General features: G+C 45.4%; 1 long non-coding RNA gene across 1 annotated transcript in view; it reads left to right on the forward strand.

The window, feature by feature from the left end:
• LOC309357332 overlaps positions 1–10,269 on the forward strand; it is a 39,839-nt gene extending 29,570 nt beyond the window's left edge. The window contains exon 2 of the long non-coding RNA XR_014163099.1: positions 10,226–10,269. This is a non-coding gene — a long non-coding RNA (uncharacterized lncRNA). The remainder of the gene's footprint in view (positions 1–10,225) is intronic.
• Positions 10,270–19,203: the final 8,934 nt, after the last annotated feature.

Raw genomic sequence — 19,203 nt, forward strand, 5'->3', positions numbered from 1 at the left:
TCAAGAATACCATATTGTTACAAGATTTGGGTGCCTGCCCCTCTCTCTGCAAGTGCCCAAGGGCTGACAGGCATCCGCACGAGGTCTGTGCTCCTTTGGAGAATGGAAGACACGGTAAAGACTGTCATGGCTTTAAGAAATATGGTTCATGGCCCTGTTTACACATTCAGTCTTCATGGAGGAAGCCCCAGTCTTATTGCATGGTCGTTCTAAGAGGCAGCAGAAGAATCATAGAATCATAGAGTTGGAAGAGACCACAAGGGCCATCGAGTCCAACCCCCTGCCAAGCAGGAAACACCATCAGAGCACTCCTGACATATGGTTGTCAAGCCTCTGCTTAAAGACCTCCAAAGAAGGAGACTCCACCACACTCCTTGGCAGCAAATTCCACTGTCCAACAGCTCTTAGTGTCAGGAAGTTCTTCCTAATGTTTAGGTGGAATCTTCTTTCTTGTAGTTTGGAACCAGTGCTCCGTGTCCGCTTCTCTGGAGCAGCAGAAAACAACCCCTCTCCCTCCTCTATGTGACATCCTTTTATATACTGTATTTGAACATGGCTATCATATCACCCCTTAACCTCCTCTTCTTCAGGCTAAGAAGCCTGCAGCCAGCCTCTCCCAAGATGGATCTCAGATCCACCTCCTCCTCCTCCTATTCTTCTTCCTCCCCAAAACCCTTTTCCTGTCCCCTCAAATATACACCCCATCACCTTGGTAACATCACACTCCCCAATGGCCCATCAAGACCTTTTGTCACATTAACAGGTTTGCTCTTCACTAAGCCTGCCAGAGTGGTTTGCATAAGCCAGCCCAGGAATTCCCAGAATTCCTCCTTTAAAAAGCTCAACAACTTTGGGCCATCTCCCCTCATTTTCTTTAAATTTAGTCCCACAAAATAGGAGTGTCTTATACATGGGGGCGTCTTATACACGGAAAAATATGGTATATAAAAACAAAACAAAATATTAAACATTTAAAAACTTCCTTATACAGGGCTTCCTTCAGAGGTCTTCTAAAGACTGTATAGTTACTTATCTCCTTGGTTCGGGGGTTGCGTAACTCCATACCCTCCAACGTTTCCCTGATGAAAATAGGGATGTCCTACCATACCTTCCAACATTTCTTCACTGTAATAGGGACATCCTAAAGAAAAGTGGGATCAAATTCCAGAATCAAATCAGAAACTGGGACAGCTTCTATAAATCCAGGACTGTCCCTGGAAAATAGGGACACTTGTAGGGTCTGCATCATCTACCACTGACTTTGTGCCCTTGGTGAGCGGGCAAACCTTCAGGTGTCTCCCTCTGAGAAAAAACAATTAGAAAATCCCAGGATGTGTTGTGTTGCCAGGAATGCCCCCCTCCCATCAAAGGGTCTGCTGAAGAGGAAGGTTCTGCCATCACTAGATCTGCTCCATCACCCACCTGCCCAGGGCCAAGTCTTCTGTGCTGGCTTGACTCCCAGATAGCTCCTTCCTGACCCTCTGCCATGTTAGCTTTCAACAGGCCAGAAGCAGAGACCGCAGATGCTCGCTTCCTCATGGGGAACTCATGCAAGACATCTGAGTTTTGGGGGCTCTCCAGCACCACGCGGGTCCACTCTCCTCTCCTCTTTGGCCAGGTGGCAGCTTCTGCTCTCCTTGCCCTTGGTGACCACTGCTGTGGAAGGTTTTGGGGACAGCAGCTGAGTCTTCCAGGCTGGATGCCCAAAACGTGGGCAGTTCTCTGAATCCACTTAATGCTCTGCGTTGTCTTGTTTAGTCGTCTTAGTCGTGTTTGACTCTCCATGACCCCATGAGCTAGAGCATGCCTTGGAAACTTTCTTCTCAAAGCTTCTCCTTTTTTATGTCCATGGAGTTTTCTTGGCAAAATACAGTGGTACCTTGGGTTACATACACTTGAGGTTACAGACGCTTCAGGTTACAGACTCCGCTAACCCAGAAATATTACCTCAGGCTAAGAACTTTGCTTCAGGATGAGAACAGAAATCGGGCTCCGGTGGCATGGAGGCAGCAGGAGGCCCCATTAGCTAAAATGGTACCTCAGGTTAAGAATAGTTTCAGGTTAAGAACGGACCTCCAGAACAAATTAAGTTCTTAACCTGAGGTACCACTGTGCTGGAGTGGATTGCCAGTTCCTTCTCCAGGTGGATCACATTTAGTCTAAACTCTCGGCTATGAGCTGTCCGTCTTGGGTGGCCCTGCATGGCATAGCTCACAGCTTCTCTGAGTTATTCAAGCCCCTTCACCATGACAAGGCAGTGATCCATGAAGGGGGATGCTCTGCATGCACAACAGCAAATCTATGTGCAATGTGCAAAGGAAGCAAACAGGGCAAAAGTGCCCTACGTCTCCAGCACTCTGGCATCCAAATCCAGCCAGTGCAACCCCTAGAACATTATGGGGAGCATGCAATAAAGGTGATAGATAACAGATAGACAAAACATGAGGGAGCCCAACACTTTGGATCAGCCCAAAGGCTCATCTAGTCTAGCATACTATTTCCTGCAGAGTTTAAAGTGGAAAGTCTGCAAACAGGACCAAAGTATTATAGCACTCTCTCCACTTCCCAGAGACTAATATTCAGAAGCATGCTGATTCCAACAGTGGAGGTAGAACAATCTATCTATAGATAGATACATAGAGAAATAGATAAATCTGTCTATAGTTAGAGAAAAAGATAAATAGTAGTAGTAGTAGTAGTAGTAGTAGTAATTTATATCCCACCCATCTGGCTGGGTGTGCTGGTCCTGGGGGGAGGTTACCGTGAGGTGTGGTCAGAGTTCGGTTCTGGGTCAAGGGTCTGGAGACTGTCCACCAAGGGTGAAGCGGGGTCCAAAGAGTGAAGCCGGGCGTGGTCGGGAACTCCGGAAGAACAGGTCTGGGTGCTGGCAGAAACAGGTTTCCAACGACGTTGCTTCTGCAACCTGGAACTGGGCTGACTGGCCTTTATTTCCTCTGAGGCCAGGGGCGGTCCTGGCCCACAGGTGACCCGCCTCTCCTGGCCTTAAGGTGAGCACTCATCCTCAGAGAACTTAGTTCCCTCCGCCTCTCTGCCCTGAGCCTCTGCAGCTCAGGAAAGGCTGGAGGGTTATTGGACACAGGAGCAGCTTCACCTTCCCCTGACAGGGCTGAGAGAGGCGCACCTGCAGGCAATGGGTCCTCAATCACCTCTGGAGCCAGAGTGGATACATCTGGTGTCTGCTCCTGAGGATCCGGCAAAGGGGCAGGCCCTTCAGATTCAAGGCCCTGCCCCAGGTCAGCCGGCCCTGGAGGTGGGGACTCCTGTGCAGTCTGGGACTCCTCAGGTTCAGCTTCTGAATCAGACTCCCAGGCCATCACACTGGGTTTCCCCAGCCACTCTGGGCAGCTCCCAACAGAATGTGAAAAACATGATAAAACATCAAACATTAAAAGCTTCCCTAAGCAGGGCTGCCTTCTAATGTCTTCTAAAAGTCAGATAGTTGTTTATTTCCTTGACATCTGATGGGAGGGCACCACCACCGAGACGGCCCTCTGCCTGGTTCCCTGTAACCTCACATCTCACAGGGAGGGAACCGCCAGAAGACCCTCAGAACTGGACCTCAGTCTCTGGGCTGAATGATGGGGGTGGAGACGCTCCTTCAGGTATACTGGGCCGAGGCCATTGAGGGCTTCAAAGGTCAGCACCAACACTTTGAATTGTGCTTGGAAACGTACTGAGAGCCAATGTAGGTGTTACATTGTCTCGGCAGCCACTCCCAGTCACCAGTCTAGCTGCCACATTCTGGATTAATTGTATATTGCACTCCAAGTGTTCCTATTTTCCAGGGATAGTCTCAGATTTAGAGAAGCCGTCCCAGTTTCTGATTTGATCCCAGAATGTCCTTCTTTTCCGTTAGGTCCAGTCGCAGACGACTCTGGGGTTGCGGCACTCATCTTGCTTTAATGGCTGAGGGAGCCGGCGTACAGCTTCCGGGTCATGTGGCCAGCATGACTAAGCCGCTTCTGGCGAACCACAGCAGTGCACGGAAGTGCAGTTTACCTTCCCGCTGGAACGGTACCTATTCATCTACTTGCACTTTGACGTGCTTTCGAACTGCTAGGTTGGCAGGAGCTGGGACCAAACAACAGGAATTCACCTCATTGTGGGGATTCGAACTGCCGACCTTCTGATCAGCAAGCCCAAGAGGCTCAGTGGTTTAGACCACAGCACCACCCGCACCCCCTTTTCCTTAGGACGTCCCTATTTTCATTGAAGAAATGTTGGAGGGTATGGAGTTATGTGACCCCTGAGCCCAGGAGAGAAGTCACTATAGAAGTTTAAGAAGACATCTGAAGGCAGCCCTGTATAGGGAGGGTTTCTATTTTTAATGTTTAATGTTTTATTATGTTTTTATATATGTTGGGAGCCACCTAGAGTGGCTGGGGCAAGCCAGTCAGACGGGCAGGGTATAAATTATTATTATGGAACAGGACATTTCTATTATCATTGGAGAAATGTTGGAGGATATGTAGTAATATAGAAAAGTGGTATACAAATTAAAAGTGAAATGAAACAAAATGCTGACTGGGACCTTTCATGGGACTCCTATGATGTCCTGGTGTGCACACCTTAAGCCTGGGGGGGGGCCACATTGATGACCCCAATACCTAACAGGGCAGAAAATGTAGGAGAAATGCTGCAAAGCGTCCTCCTTTTCCTCAGTGGGGGGGGGGTTGAGGTGGGGTTGAGAAAAGAGAAATCTCAGAAGTCTTCGAAGAACTGTTGGCTCAGCTGCAATGTTAACAGCTCCTGCTACTTGGGTACATATCATAAAAGGCGGCTAATTGAATGGAATAAGAACAGCTTCCGTGGAGAATTTCTTTCACTTGTTTGAAGGACGCATCTCAGAAGAAATTAGAAATTTTAATGGGGAAGAAGAAATGATCCTGTGTTACTTAAACTTCTCTGTTCTCATCGTAATGGCTCCTAGCTGCCATCTGTACTGTTGCTTGTAAGTTCCGATGTGGAGATGCATATACAAAAGAACTCAAAAAAGGAAAAAGTGGGGGTGGGGTGGGAAAACCTTTATCATCTTCCCCGATGCATTGATGATGGGTTTTTATCCTGCAAACTATGGAAGCATGAAATAAGAAAACAATCAGCAATTGTTCCAACCTCACAACACTCCTCCCTGTCCTGCCGCTGCGAAAAAAAGCTCCTCAAAATAAACCCAGCTGATGAGAGGAAAAGTGAATGGCAAGAGGAAAGAATGGGGATGTGAAACACCTCTGGAATGATTCCAAGGCACTAAGCAACACAGGATTATATTTTTTTTTTAAAAAAAAACAGTTTTATTTATTTATTACCTGTCAAATCTCATCCTTCTGCAAACACCCCCCCCCCCCCAATTTTAAAACAGCGCTTTAAAAACCCGTCTTGCTAAAACATACTGAGCTTTCCCCTCAAATACACACATTGGCCACCTGGAAATACACAACTGGGGGAAACACGAGGCATATGTGGTGGCAGTGGCTGCTCATTGAAAGAAGTAGAGAAGAAGGCAGGGAGAACATTTCCATTGAAGGTTTCCATAGAGCAGTTTCCCCAGCCTGGTGCCTTCCTTATGTTTTAGACTACGATTCCCGTCCTCCCTGAACATTGGCCATGCTAGCTGGCGGTGATGACACCCAACATATCTGCAGTGTACCAGATTAGAGGAATCCACCACCAGTTTGCACCCGGTGCTGGATTCGGCGCTTCTGCCCATGTGCAAAACGCGGTTTAGTGTTTCTGCGCATGCGCGAGCGCCAAAACCCGGATGTAACCTGTGCCAGTACTTCCAGGTTTGGCACGGTGTGCAATCCGAAAACGCACAACCTGAAGCGTTCGTAACCCGAGGTATGACTGTATTACTATTATTATTATTTCTATGCCGCCCTTCATCAGAGGATCACAGAGCAGTTTGCAATATAAAAATATATTGCCTATATTCAGGATAGGTAAAATAAAGTGCTTCTTCATGCAGTAAAGGTAAGGTAAAGGTAAAGGACCCCTGGATAGTTAAGTCCTGTCAAAAGTGGCTATGGGGTTGTGGCGCTCATCTCACTTCCAGGCTAGCGTTTGTCCACAGACAGATTTCCAGGTCAGCGTGCCTAAACCCCTTCTGGTGCAACAGGACACCATGATGTAAACGAAAGCGGACAGAAACGCCATTTACCTTCCTGCCACAAAGGTACCTATTTATCTACTTGCACTGGTGTGTTTTTGTACTGCTAGGTTGGCAGGAGCTGGGACAGAGCAACGGGAGCTCACGCCGTCTCGGGGATTCGAACCACTGACCTTCTGATTGGCAAGCCCAAGAGGCTCAGTGGTTTAGACCACAGCGCCAACCGCGTCCCTCCCCTTTTTCATGCATCCCTCCCCTTTTTCAACCCTCTCCCATAGGAGGCAGTGACAGCCACCAACCTGGGTGGCTTTCAAAGAGAAGCAGACAGATTCCTGGCTGCTAAGCATGATGGCTGTGTTTTGCCTCCAAGGTTGGTGGTAGCAATGCTTCAGTTGCTGGAAACCACAGGAGGGGAGAGGAGGCGTCTGCATGTATACAGTTTGCAGGTTCCCCATTTGGGCATCTGGTTGGGCACTGTGAGAACACGAAGCAGGACTGGATGAGCCACTGGCCTGATCCAGCAGGCTCTTCTCATGTTCTTATGTTCTTATACTACTGTTTGAAAGGGAAGGGTGTTAGGAATTGGTTTATGTCCTGTACCACACTTAGCACATAGGATTCCCCAGCAGCAAAGTGTGACCCAGATCTCAAGCCTAGTTGGCAGTGGCATAGCAAGGTCAGGTGGTTCCCCGGTGCAGAAAATTTCTTGTCAACCTCCGTCCCCCCATTGAAATCTAGTTGGACTCCTGAGAGACTGCGATCTACTCACAGTATAAAAAGACTGGCTGTGATCTACCCATTGTCATTGCCAAGAGTTGTTCAGCTTTTTTGGGAGAGGGTTGGCCAAAGTTGTAGAGCTTATTTTGGGATTGCCGGGTTTGGGTCCTGAGTTGAGAGAGCTTCTGCTTCTCTCCTTCCCCCCCCCTCCACTTGTTTGTTTGCTCTTTTTTCAAGTAAATTTTTATTGTTTTCTTTACATATTATTTTCCAACAAACCATAGAGAAATGTTGTTTTCTGCTGCTCCAGAGAAGCGGACCCGGAGCAATGGTTCCAAACTACAAGAAAGAAGATTCCACCTAAACATTAGGAAGAACTTCCTGACAGTAAGAGCTGTTCGACAGTGGAATTTGCTGCCAAGGAGTGTGGTGGAGTCTCCTTCTTTGGAGGTCTTTAAGCAGAGGCTTGACAACCATATGTCAGGAGTGCTCTGATGGTGTTTCCTGCTTGGCAGGGGGTTGGACTCGATGGCCCTTGTGGTCTCTTCCAACTCTATGATTCTATGATTCATATTAATGCCATACATTCCCTTTGACTCTGCCGAGTCCCGACTCCCCTCCCTCCCTGCAATTAGTATATTTAACCCCTTTCTATCGCTCACATCATTCTCACAATAGTACTATTATACATTGAAGGTATTATGTCAATCCTGCTAGTGTCTTGACCTCTTTACAATTCTCCTTTAAATATTCAATAAATTTACTCCAATTATTTTGGTATCTTTGGTCTTCCTGGTCCCGGATCCTCTCTGACAATTTGGCAAGTTCTGCGTATTCTGTCAACTTCACCTGCCACTCCCCACTTGTTTGTTTGCTCAGCCGCCTCCTTCCCATCCCCTTCCTGCCTGCCTGCATGACTCCTCCAGCAGCCCAGGATCACGGGGCTGTCAGAACGAAGTGGTAAAAAGTGGCAAAACTACCCCCATTCCCCCAACGGCTTGCGGTAGGTGGAAGTCACGGGCGGGCAGTGCGCTGAATGTCACCCCCCTCAGAGATGACACCCGGGACGCTCTGCCGCCACCGCACCCACCTTGCTCCGCCCCACTAGTTGGGATGGGAAAGTTAACTGGCGCAGTTCTGGAAACTCTTGACCATTTTACCATAAGGGAGGCATGGATTTGCCCTCCAGGCCTGAGTTCCTCCACTTCTGCATTCAACATATTTTCCCACTGCTTCTTGATCCATGCCTGGCCTTCTCTGTTCTACCAATCTAAAAATAAAAACAGAGTTTTGCTCTCTGCTGCACTGGCATCAGTGAGAGCTTTTCTACCATACAGAACCATGGATTTATGAATGCCTGCTTTCAGAGTAGGGGAGCCTATATCAGTTCTGAGCAATGCACCGACAGTACTATCTGGGATTCATAAGTAGTGCATGTAGGCATTTATTTCATATTACGCTTGATCCATCTCTGCTAGAGCTGCCCCAGTTTGCTGCACTGTCTACCAAACAAGACACAGTGTTAGCTACAAAAGCTTCTATCATCCGTTCTAACAAATGATGACCCTTAGTATAATAGAATGTCTTACAAGCTCCCAGGAAATGGGCAGGTGAAGATTTCATTTCCTCCAAAATGGGTATGTCAGGAGGTGTTTTCATACATATACACACACACACACAAATCCCTGGTACTTAAATGAGCAATATGGTTCAAAGGTATAACCACAAGGACCCTTTTTGCAGCTGTGATGGCAAACATCACTACTCTGGTCTCACTGTAATTGCAAGATCAACAGTACTGCTTAGAATAAGTTTCAGATTCAGACAGCGACCTTCTGAAACTTACTTTGGATAATGAATTAAGAGTGATAATGAGTGCATTAAGTAGAGGATTTTTTTTTTAAATTGCTAGATTCATGGGGATAGAAGAGGAGAACTCATGAACTACATTTATGTAGATGTTGAAGAAGAAGAAGAAGAAGAAGAGGAGGAGGAGGAGGAGGAGGAGGAGGAGGAGGAGGAGGAGGAGGAGTTTGGATTTGATATCCCGCTTTATCACTACCCGAAGGAGTCTCAAAGCGGCTAACATTCTCCTTTCCCTTCCTCCCCCACAACAAACACTCTGTGAGGTGAGTGGGGCTGAGAGACTTCAGAGAAGTGTGACTGGCCCAAGGTCACCCAGCAGCTGCATGTGGAAGAGCGGGGAAGCGAGCCCAGTTCACCAGATTACGAGTCCGCCGCTCTTAACCACTACACCACATTGGTTCTCAATAGTGGGACTGAAAATACCCCCTAAGAGGAGTTGTCTCATGGTGTCTTTCTTGGGTTTTAAGCATGGGGAGATGAGGAGGAAGGCTACTGAGGTTCTGAGTTTAGTATGCTGGCTTATTTTTTGTTTTCCACATTTATTAATTAGTGATATTATATAAAAAAGTTTAAAATGCAGAAGGCGTTTAAATCACAATGCTGGGAGGGGATTCTATGCACACACTCCATAAAGAAGCACACATACATGGCATTATTCTATTGCTATCACTAACATTGCAGAAACCAGGAGCACTGGGAAATTGCATTTCCCAGGCCTCCCAATCCCTGACCTGCAGCTTTAACAGCACGCCAAGCATCAGAGGATGAAGAAAGAAGCCTGCTCCCTGTCTTCCACCTTTTGCCACCTTCAGAGTAGCAATCCAAGTAGGACAGGGGGTGGAAAGATGGTTGCAGGGTGGTCTATGGGAGTCCAAAGGAGCCCTGAGCATTGAGAGAAAGGTTTATTCATAACACGAAGAGCTGAAGTCATTGCTTTACTTGTGTGTAAAGTGCTCACCCAAGAATAAGCAATCCCTGATCCTCTTTCACTGGCAACAGCTATAATTACAGTGTATGTGTGGAATTAAACACAACCACATGAATGATACCAACCACATTTGCTTGATCTCCCTTCCTGACTGCAGACGAATGCCCAAACTGTGGCAATTTCTGCTTCCTTTTCTGTTTTTGGCAGAATTCTCTGGCATCCACAGCTACAGCACAAACCTAAACATGTCTACTGTACACTGGTCCTGAAAGACCTACATTGGCTCCCAGTATGTTTCCGAGCACAATTCAAAGTGTTGGTACTGACCTTTAAAGCCCTAAATGGCCTTGGAACAGTATACTTGAAGGAGCATCTCCACCCCCATCATTAAGCCCAGACACTGAGGTCCAGCTCCGAGGGCCTTCTGGTGGTTTCCTCACTGCGAGAAGTGAGGTTACAGGGAACCAGGCAGAGGGCCTTCTCGGTAGTGGCGCCCACCCTGTGGAACACCCTCCCATCAGATGTCAAGGAAATAAACAACAATCTGACTTTTAGAAGACATCTGAAGGCAGCCCTGTTTAGGGAAGCTTTTAATGTTTGATGCTTTATTGTGATTTTAATATTCTGTTGGGAGCTGCCCAGAGTGGCTGGGGAAACCCAGCCAGATGGGCAGGGTATAAATAATAAAATTGTTGTTGTTGTTGTTACTCAATTCTGCTTAATTAAATGAGGCTTACTCCTGGGTAAGTGGGCTTACAATTGCGACATTGCTCCTTGGTTTATTGTAAACCAGCTTGAAATCAATTGATACAGGGTGGCACATAGTTTAAAATAAAAACACTGAATTTCAATTGGACTATCTTCCAGGTGCCTGTATACAGGATTCCTGCAAAGTTGCAAATTCTTAGCAATGATGCTGCATTTGACTGTTACATAGCAGCTGTCAATTGGTGAGGTTTTCTATCTGATGCATTTAGAAATCTGAACCTTCCATAGTTGCGACCTCATCTAAATCTCTCAGATTTGACAATTGCAAGTTGGAATGTCACATTCCAAATTCGGTTCTTTGTGCTGGAAATCTGAATGGCGACATGTGGAAATGCTGCCAGTTTTGGACCATGTGCAAAGTTCCAGAGTAGATCAGAACCTGGCCTCTTCTGCAAGGAGCTTTCAAATCCACTAACTCAGGCTGATGTGTTCCCTATAGATTGGCTTAGAGTCACTGGGTCCAATCAGCAACATCATCTTGTACTTCCATCTGCTAATTTGGATTACAGTAACATTGCTATTACCACTCCTGGCGATATTAATTATTTTGTGACCCAGATCCTTCTTCCACTGGCTCTGTTCAACAGCATGCATGCCGGGGGCAACGATGACTGTTGTTCAATCAATAGTTGAATGTTTATGAGTGGGAAAGGTTGGCAGACATAAACAGAATCCTCACCAGGTCTACTCAGAAGTAGGAAAGAACAACTAGGTCCTTTTCAGTTTCTCTCCATTGCTTGTTTTTCTAATCTTAAGTTTCATTCAGTATTGTAGACTTGGAAGGGACCTCAAGAATCATCTAGTCTGCAAGCTTGCAAAAATGTATCATTTGCCTGATAATAAATGTTGGAAATGTAATGAAACTGAAGGTACCTTCTATCACCTCTGGTGGACGTGCCCAAGGATTAAGGCTTTCTGGGAAATGATATATAATGAAATGAAAAAGGTATTTAAATATACCTTCCTGAAGAAACCAGAGGCCTTTCTCCTGGGCATGGTCAGCCAATTGGTGTCAAAGAAGGATAGAACTTTCTTTATGTATGCTACAACAGCAGCAAGAAGACACAGGATCTACCCACTCTGGAAGAATGGCAGATGAAGGTAATAGACTATATGGGACTGGCAGAAATGACCGGCAGAATCTGAGACCAGGGATAAGAGTCAGCGGAAGAAGATTGGAAGAAATTTAAAGACTATCTACAGAAATACTACAAAATTAATGAATGTTAGAATGGTGTCGGATAGAAATTAAGTGGTTTTCAGCTGTAATGTTTTAAGAGAATACGGAAAAAAGGTTTAGAAGTAGATTAAAAAAATATTGATAAGGATTTGCTGAACTAACAATTGAATTGGAATACAAAAAAGGGAGGTACGAGGAGGTCTGGGAAATAAGTTAATGAAAAATAAGTTAATGAAATTTTGTGTGTTTTTAAGTATTTTCTGTTCTGTGTTTTTGTTATATTTTTCTTTTTTCTTTCTGATTTTCTCTTTATTGTATTAATATTGAAAACTTTAATAAATATCTTATATAAAAAAAGAATCATCTAGTCTGACCCCCTTTGGTGCAGGAATAATCTGCATGTGAGGGCCCATTTCTCTCCTAAGATACACATTCTCTATATACCATTTCGTTGAAATGTACACACTTTTGCAAGCCATTTTATCTACTATAATGCATTCCTGGATGCTGTTTTCACTTATACATGCATGTTCGAATGTATATGTTATTGGAAATCTTTACTGAAAAATTCAGAGATACTCAGATTTCAAAGGCCTTTTGATTAGTGTGTTCTTTAAGGGAATTATTATCTGTGGCTTCCAACAGATTATACAAAAACACAGCAGAACATCACACATTAAAAGCTTCCCGATACAAGGCTGCCTTCAGATGTCTGCGGAAGGTTGCATAATGATTTATCTCTTTGCAAATTAGAAGTGCAAATTAGAAAGATTTGCATTAAAATGAGAACTGAACCGAGGGTTTTCTCCAACTAAGTCCTACTCAGAGTAGAGCCACTGAACCTAAGTTAGTCAACTATAGTATATACAATACCAAATTTCTCCTCCATCCCCACTCAGTATTAATACCTATTGAATTCAGTAGTGCTTACTTCCAGTTAAGTGGGGTGAGGACTGCAGCCCTAACTGAACTCGCTATTCAGCTGTTCTAAATTGACATAGAGCAGATCCACACCATACGTTTAAAACACACCCCAATGCACATTTAAAGCACAAAACTCCCTCTCCCAAAAGAATACTGGCAACTGTAGTTCACAGTGCCAGATTTATGTTCAGTGGTACCTCGGGTTACATACGCTTCAGGTTACATATGCTTCAGGTTACAGACTCTGCTAACCCAGAAATCATGCTTCAGGTTAAGAACTTTGCTTCAGAATGAGAACAGAAATCGTGCTCCAGCGGTGCGGCAGCAGCAGGAGGCCCCATTAGCTAAAGTGGTGCTTCAGGTGAAGAACAGTTTCAGGTTAAGTACGGACCTCCGGAACGAATTAAGTACTTAACCTGAGGTACCAGTGTATAAGCTAAACAATCTATAGCTTAGGGCCCCGCTCTCTTGGGGGGCCCCCAAAAAAAATAAATGGGAAAAAACCTGGATGTACATTTCCAAAATATAAGATAACAAGCAAATAAAATAAAACCTACATACAGTTAGAGCTTAACAATTATTTCACTATTAATATACTTCTTCTTAATTGTATTTCACTCTTAATATACTTCTTCACTGTATTTCAGTTCAACAATTACTTTGATAAAATACATATTTTGTTATGTGCAAATGGCTTTAGATACCTATGAGGTCTATAAATTACTATATAGCATATATTCAAGACAAAAAAACAGTGACAATTTGTTGTTGACAAAGGACAACTGGACATATAAAGGGCCCCATTACCTTCAGGAGCTTAGGGCCTCATCAAACCTCAATCCAGCCCTGGTAGTTCATTAGGGGTTCTGGGAATTGTAGCGCTCTGGTAGGAAACAACAATTCCCAGAATACTTCAAGGTGAAGCCACGTGATTTAAAGGTTCACACAACCCTCATCCTAAGATTCAGTCTTTCTAATATCCCACCCACATCCAATAATTTTCATTTGCATCAGCAAAACAGGTTACCTCTCCCAAATATAAATCATTGTTGCTTTATTACTTGGTATAATTTGATTCTCAGCGAGGCTAATGAAAATCTCCCTCGGTTAAAGGGCTGCACGCAAGGTTGAGCTGCCCAGCATTAATCTCAAAATATTAAGAGGTGTCGAAATGCATCTTAATTGCACATGATGATTTGTACTGTACCACTATTTTTTTTAAAAAAAGAAAGAAATGTAGAACAGAGTGGATGAATATTCATCATGCAGACATGCGATGACAAAATGATCAGAGCTCTCTTTGAAAGGCTCATCTTAATTTCCTTTTTTTCTTTTCCACGCTGCATAGAGACCTTACACGTTTGTTTAACAAATGATACCACTGACTTCTGCAGACATACAATGATTTGCAATGCAAGACCAGAACTGGCCTAAGGCATTGATCTAATGCCAGGGGTAGGTAGGTGGGTGAGAATCCAATTGTATGGCTGTCTCCCATTGGCTGGTATCTCAGAAGCTCCTGTCCTGACTATCCTGAATGAGATTTGGGATTTTTCAAAGAGCCATCTCCGCTCCCCACCTGCGCTATGTATCAACAGGCTGCCTTTGCAAGACATCTCCATTTCAAAAACGGTTTGACATGAGATGTGGACAGTTGCTGTACTTCAAGGATACCTTCTCGACTGAAGGTTCAGTCTTCTTGAGTAGGCTTTTCATACCAGTTGCTGGAAGGGGGAGGGGAGAGGGCTCTGGGGCTTGGATCCTGTTTATGGCTTTCCCAAAGTCATCTGGTTGGCCACAGTGAGATAAAAGATGCTGGACTATATGGGCCATTGGCCTGACCCAGCTCGTGGTCTTAAATCTTGGCTTCTAATGCACTTAATAATCTATTAATAATAATTTATTACTTATACCCTGTCCCTCTGGCCGAGCCTCCCCAGCCACTCTGGGCGGCTTCCCACAGGATATTAAAAACACAATAAAACATCAAACATTAAAAACTTCCCTAAAGAGGGCTGCCTTCAGATGTCTTCTAAAAGTCAGATAGTTCTTTATTTCCTTGACATCTGGTGGGAGGGCGTTCCACAGGGCGGGTGCCACTACCAAGAAGGCCCTCTGCCTGGTTCCCTGTAACCTCACTTCTCACAGTGAGGCAACCGCCAGAAGGCCCTCAGAGCTGGACCTCAGTGTCCAGGCTGAACAATGGGGGTGGAGATGCTCCTTCAGGTATACTGGGCCGAGGCCATTTAGGGCTTTAAAGGTCAGCACCAACACTCTGAATTGTGCTTGGAAACATACTGGGATCCAATTTAAGTCTTTCAGGACCGGTGTTATGTGGTCTCAGCGGCCACTCCCAGTCACCATTCTGGCTGCCGCATTCTGGATTAATTGTAGTTTCCGGGTCACCCTCAAAGGTAGCCCCACATAGAGTGCATTGCAGTAGTCCAAGTGGGAGATAACCATAGCATTCACCACTCTGGTGTATCAGTCCATGGGCAGGTGGGGTCTCAGCCTGCATACCAGATGGAGCTTGTAGACAGCTGCCCTAGACACATAATTGACCTGTGCCTCCATGGACTGCTGTGAGTTCAAAATGACTCCCAGGCTACGCACCTGGTCCTTCAGGGGCACAGTTACCCCATGGAGGACCAGGGAGTCCTTCACACCAGCCCACCCCCTGTCCCCCCAAAACAGTACTTCTGCCTTGTCAGGATTCAACCTTAATCTGTAAGTCACCGTCCATCCTCCAACTACCTAAAAGACACTTCAGACTGTTGCCCATAACCCAATAAGCAAAGGTGAAAAGAAAGAACTTTCACAATATTGTGGGAATCACCTTCTCTTCACCAGGTGCTACAAAGCTTCATAAGAATGTCTGAAGAGCTCTGCTGAATCAGAGCGAAAGTCCATCTAGTCTAGCACAGTCTTTTCAAGAGTGGCCGATAAGATGCTCCCAGGAAGACTGCAAGCAGGGCATGAAGACAGCAACCCTCCAGGTTTTGTGCTCTGCGTGTGGACATGAAGGTTCTATTCCTATAACCAGGCCAATTCAGAGGCCCCGAGAGGCCAGGTTCTAACTTTTTAGTTCCCTATCCATAATAATCATTTAAAATAATAATAATAATAATAATAATAATAATAATAATAATAATAATAATAATAAAATGACAAGACAGAAATGCACGAAATATGGCACCCCCCAAAAAACAGCAAGACATAATCTGACTTTTTAATTTAAAAAAAAATCTCTCTTTTTAGCCCTTTTCTATGCAAATGCGCTAATTATTGAGGGGGTGTGATCTCACTTTCACGCAGTGTCACAGCTGACATTCAGCATATAACAAAATCTACATCAGAAAAAAAGTCTTTTACCAAATCGCATCTCTTAATTGCTTAAATTTACATCTCCGAGCTAAGGGAGTTTGTCACAATTTGGTCTGCTGCATATAAAAACAAAACTTAACAAATGCCAAAAAATTAACAGTGTCTAAATTTGAGGCGGGGGGTGGGCCTTTAAGCTTGAGGACCTGGACCAAATGGCCCTCCTTGGCCCGGCTCTGATTGGTCCTGCCTACAGTCCATAACTAATAAGAAGAGATATCTTGGAATTCAAGTAGCCCAGCCTCCTGCTTCTTACAAGGGCCAATCAAATGCCTCCTGGAAGCTCACAAGCAAGGTAGGAAGGTAATAGACCTCTCCCACAGCTGCTCCCCAGAAACTGATATCTGGGGTTACCCTTGTTTTTAACCCACTGGTCTCATTTGATTAACCTGATTTTGCATGGCATTGCATGAAGTCAACAGCTGTTTCCTAGGATTATAGTTGATTTATAATGAGTTGAAAAAAATGTTTAAAATAACATTTGTAAGAAAAACCAGAGGCTTTTCTATTAGGAATCTTAGGTGCAGAGATACCAAAGGATCAGAACCAATTATTTATGTATGCAATGACAGCAGCACAGATACTACTGGCCCAGAGATGGAAAGAAGATAAAGTCCCGACCAGAGACGAATGGTTGATGAAGATGGTGGGCTATGACCGGGGAAATCAGAAACCAGGAAGAGAAGAACTTTAAGAAGGAATGGGGGGAAATTATAATGTATTTAAGAGAACACTGTAAACAACTAAAAACTTTGGCAGGATTTGAGTAATGCTTGTAATGTACTAAAAATTATGATTAAAATGTTTTCTCCTGAATTTTAATTTGCAATGTAAAACTTAATTAAAAAAAGATTCCACAAACAAATATAGTTACCTTATACAGTGGACGCTCAGATTGCGAACATGATGCGTGCGGGAGGCACGTTTGCAACCTGCAGTGTTTGCAACCCGCAGCTTGTGCATCTGTGCACGCGTGGGTCTTGATTCGGCGCTTCTGTGCATACGCAAAGCACGATTTAAGGCTTCTGCACATGCGCAAGCACCGAAACCCGGAAGTAACCAGTTCTGGCACTTCCGGGTTTGGCGTGGTGCGCAACCCAAAATTGCGCAACCCAAAGCGTCTGTAACCCGAGGTATGACTGTACCACTGGACTATCTATCTTAGCATTTTCCAGACTGACTGGCAGCGCCTGTGCAGGATATCATGCAATAGTCCCTCCCAGTCCTGCCTGAAGATGCTGTGAACTGAACCTTAGACCTTCTTCACTCAAGTCAGTTGTTCTTCTGCTGCGATTGATGAGAGTTGGAGTCCAAAAACATCTGGAGAGCCACAGGTTCCTCACCTCTGGAATAAGGTCATAACCCATGCAGAAAAGGTGAGCTTTCCAAGGTGGTATTTGGTGGAAGAGGGAGGTAGCTCCATGCTCTTGGTTAATGGTTGAAATGGCTAGAGATCAAGCATACAGACCACTGCTCCCAGTTGTCTAATGAACAAGCTGGTGCAAGTACAAATGGTTTCTCACCCTTTATGGATGGCTACTGTGACGGAGATGAATTTAGGTCTAAGTAGCAGCTTTTAAATTATGTTGATGGATGACAGATGATGGATGTTGGTGTTGCCATAATAAAATTAGGACTGCTCAACAGTTAATGATTTTTATCTGATTAATCATCAGCCTTTCGTCCTTTAATTACTCTATAAGGTTGGGCCAAAACACCCTTCTCAAATTTCACAGCCGCACAGGGTGTAAAATTGGAAGGGGGTGTTCCAGTTTTGAGACCCACCAGATATACCAGAGCATCACTCTGACCAGCCAGTGGACACCTTCCTTCTGCTCCTCCTGCCAAAGATGGCAGCTGACAGCAAATAAAGAACTCTGGTAATTCCCCCTCAAAAGCAAAAACTGTACCCCACTCCATAAAATACAAAGAAGAGGAATGGGCTGCTCCTGCTTTAAGAAGAGTTGGATTTGATATCCCGCCTTTCACTCCCCTTCAGGAGTCTCAAAGCGGCTAACATTCTCCTTTCCCTTCCTCCCCCACAACAAACACTCTGTGAGGTGAGTGGGGCTGAGAGACTTCAAAGAAGTGTGACTGGCCCAAGGTCACCCAGCAGCTGCATGTGGAGGAGCAGAGACGCGAACCCGGTCCCCCAGATTAAGAGACTACCGCTCTTAACCACCACACCACACTGGATCTGCATATCATATCCTCCAGCATTTCTCCAGTGCAAATGGAGGGACGTCCTAAGGAAAAGCAGGACATTTCAGGAGCAAATCAGAAACTGGGATGGCTTCTGTAAATCTGGGACTGTCCCTGGGAAACAGGGGAACTTGGAGGACCTGGCATATTAAGAAAGCCACTTCCGCCTTAGGGAGGAGGTGGGGTTGCGGGCTTCACGGCCCCTTCCACGAGCCCCGGGAGGCCAGCCCCTGCACGATTGGGGGATTCCTGGCTGCATCACCCCCTGGCCGGCCAATCGTCTTGCTTTGGGGATGTGGCCTGCCCCTTTAAACGCAGGACACAGCCTGGGATCTCCCTCTTTTAGATGGAAAAAGGGGAGGTAGTGCCATCGCCTGCCCCGCATTTTGAAGGGAAGTCTGATAAAGGATTCCAGGGGGCTTGGCCCTGTCCGAAGCCTAGGGAGGTTAGGGCCTAGGCACGCCCCCTATTGGTCACCCTGGGGGAGCTCCTAGTTGATGTGCATCAGCAGGACTCCCCCTACTGGTGGTTAACTCTTCCCAGACTTCCAGCGGATGGGCTGGAGTCAGATATACTCAGTTAGGTCCAATGCCTAAGTCAATACCGCTCATCACCTGTTGTTGTGGCCTTTTTTAGCCCATTAACCTTAATAATTGTGTCATGTGTCATTATTTCTACATGGGGGGCCCGGGAACTTGCCACGCAACATGAGAACATAAGAATAGCCTGCTGGATCACGCCAAGGGCCCATCTAGTCCAGCATCCTACTCTCACAGTGGCCAGCAGGATGCCTGTGAGAAACCAGGAAGCAGAACATGACCACAACAGCATTCTCCCCTACCATGGTTTCCTGTAACAGAAGCTTCTGTTTTTGACGCTCAAGAAGTAGAATCAAAGAATCTTTGAAAGGGACCCAAGGGTCATCTAGTTCAAGCCCCTGCAATGTAGGAATCTCAGCTAAATCATCCATGACAGATGGCCATCCAACCTCTGCTTAAACAACTCCGAGCAAGGAGAGTCCACCACCTCTCGTGGGAGTCTGTTCCCCTGCTGAACAGCTCTTACTGTCAGAAAATTTTGCTGAATGTTTAGTTGGAATCTCCATTCCTG

Source organism: Podarcis melisellensis, assembly GCF_964234715.1.
Source record: "Podarcis melisellensis genome assembly, chromosome: 14".
NCBI lineage: Eukaryota > Metazoa > Chordata > Lepidosauria > Squamata > Lacertidae > Podarcis > Podarcis melisellensis.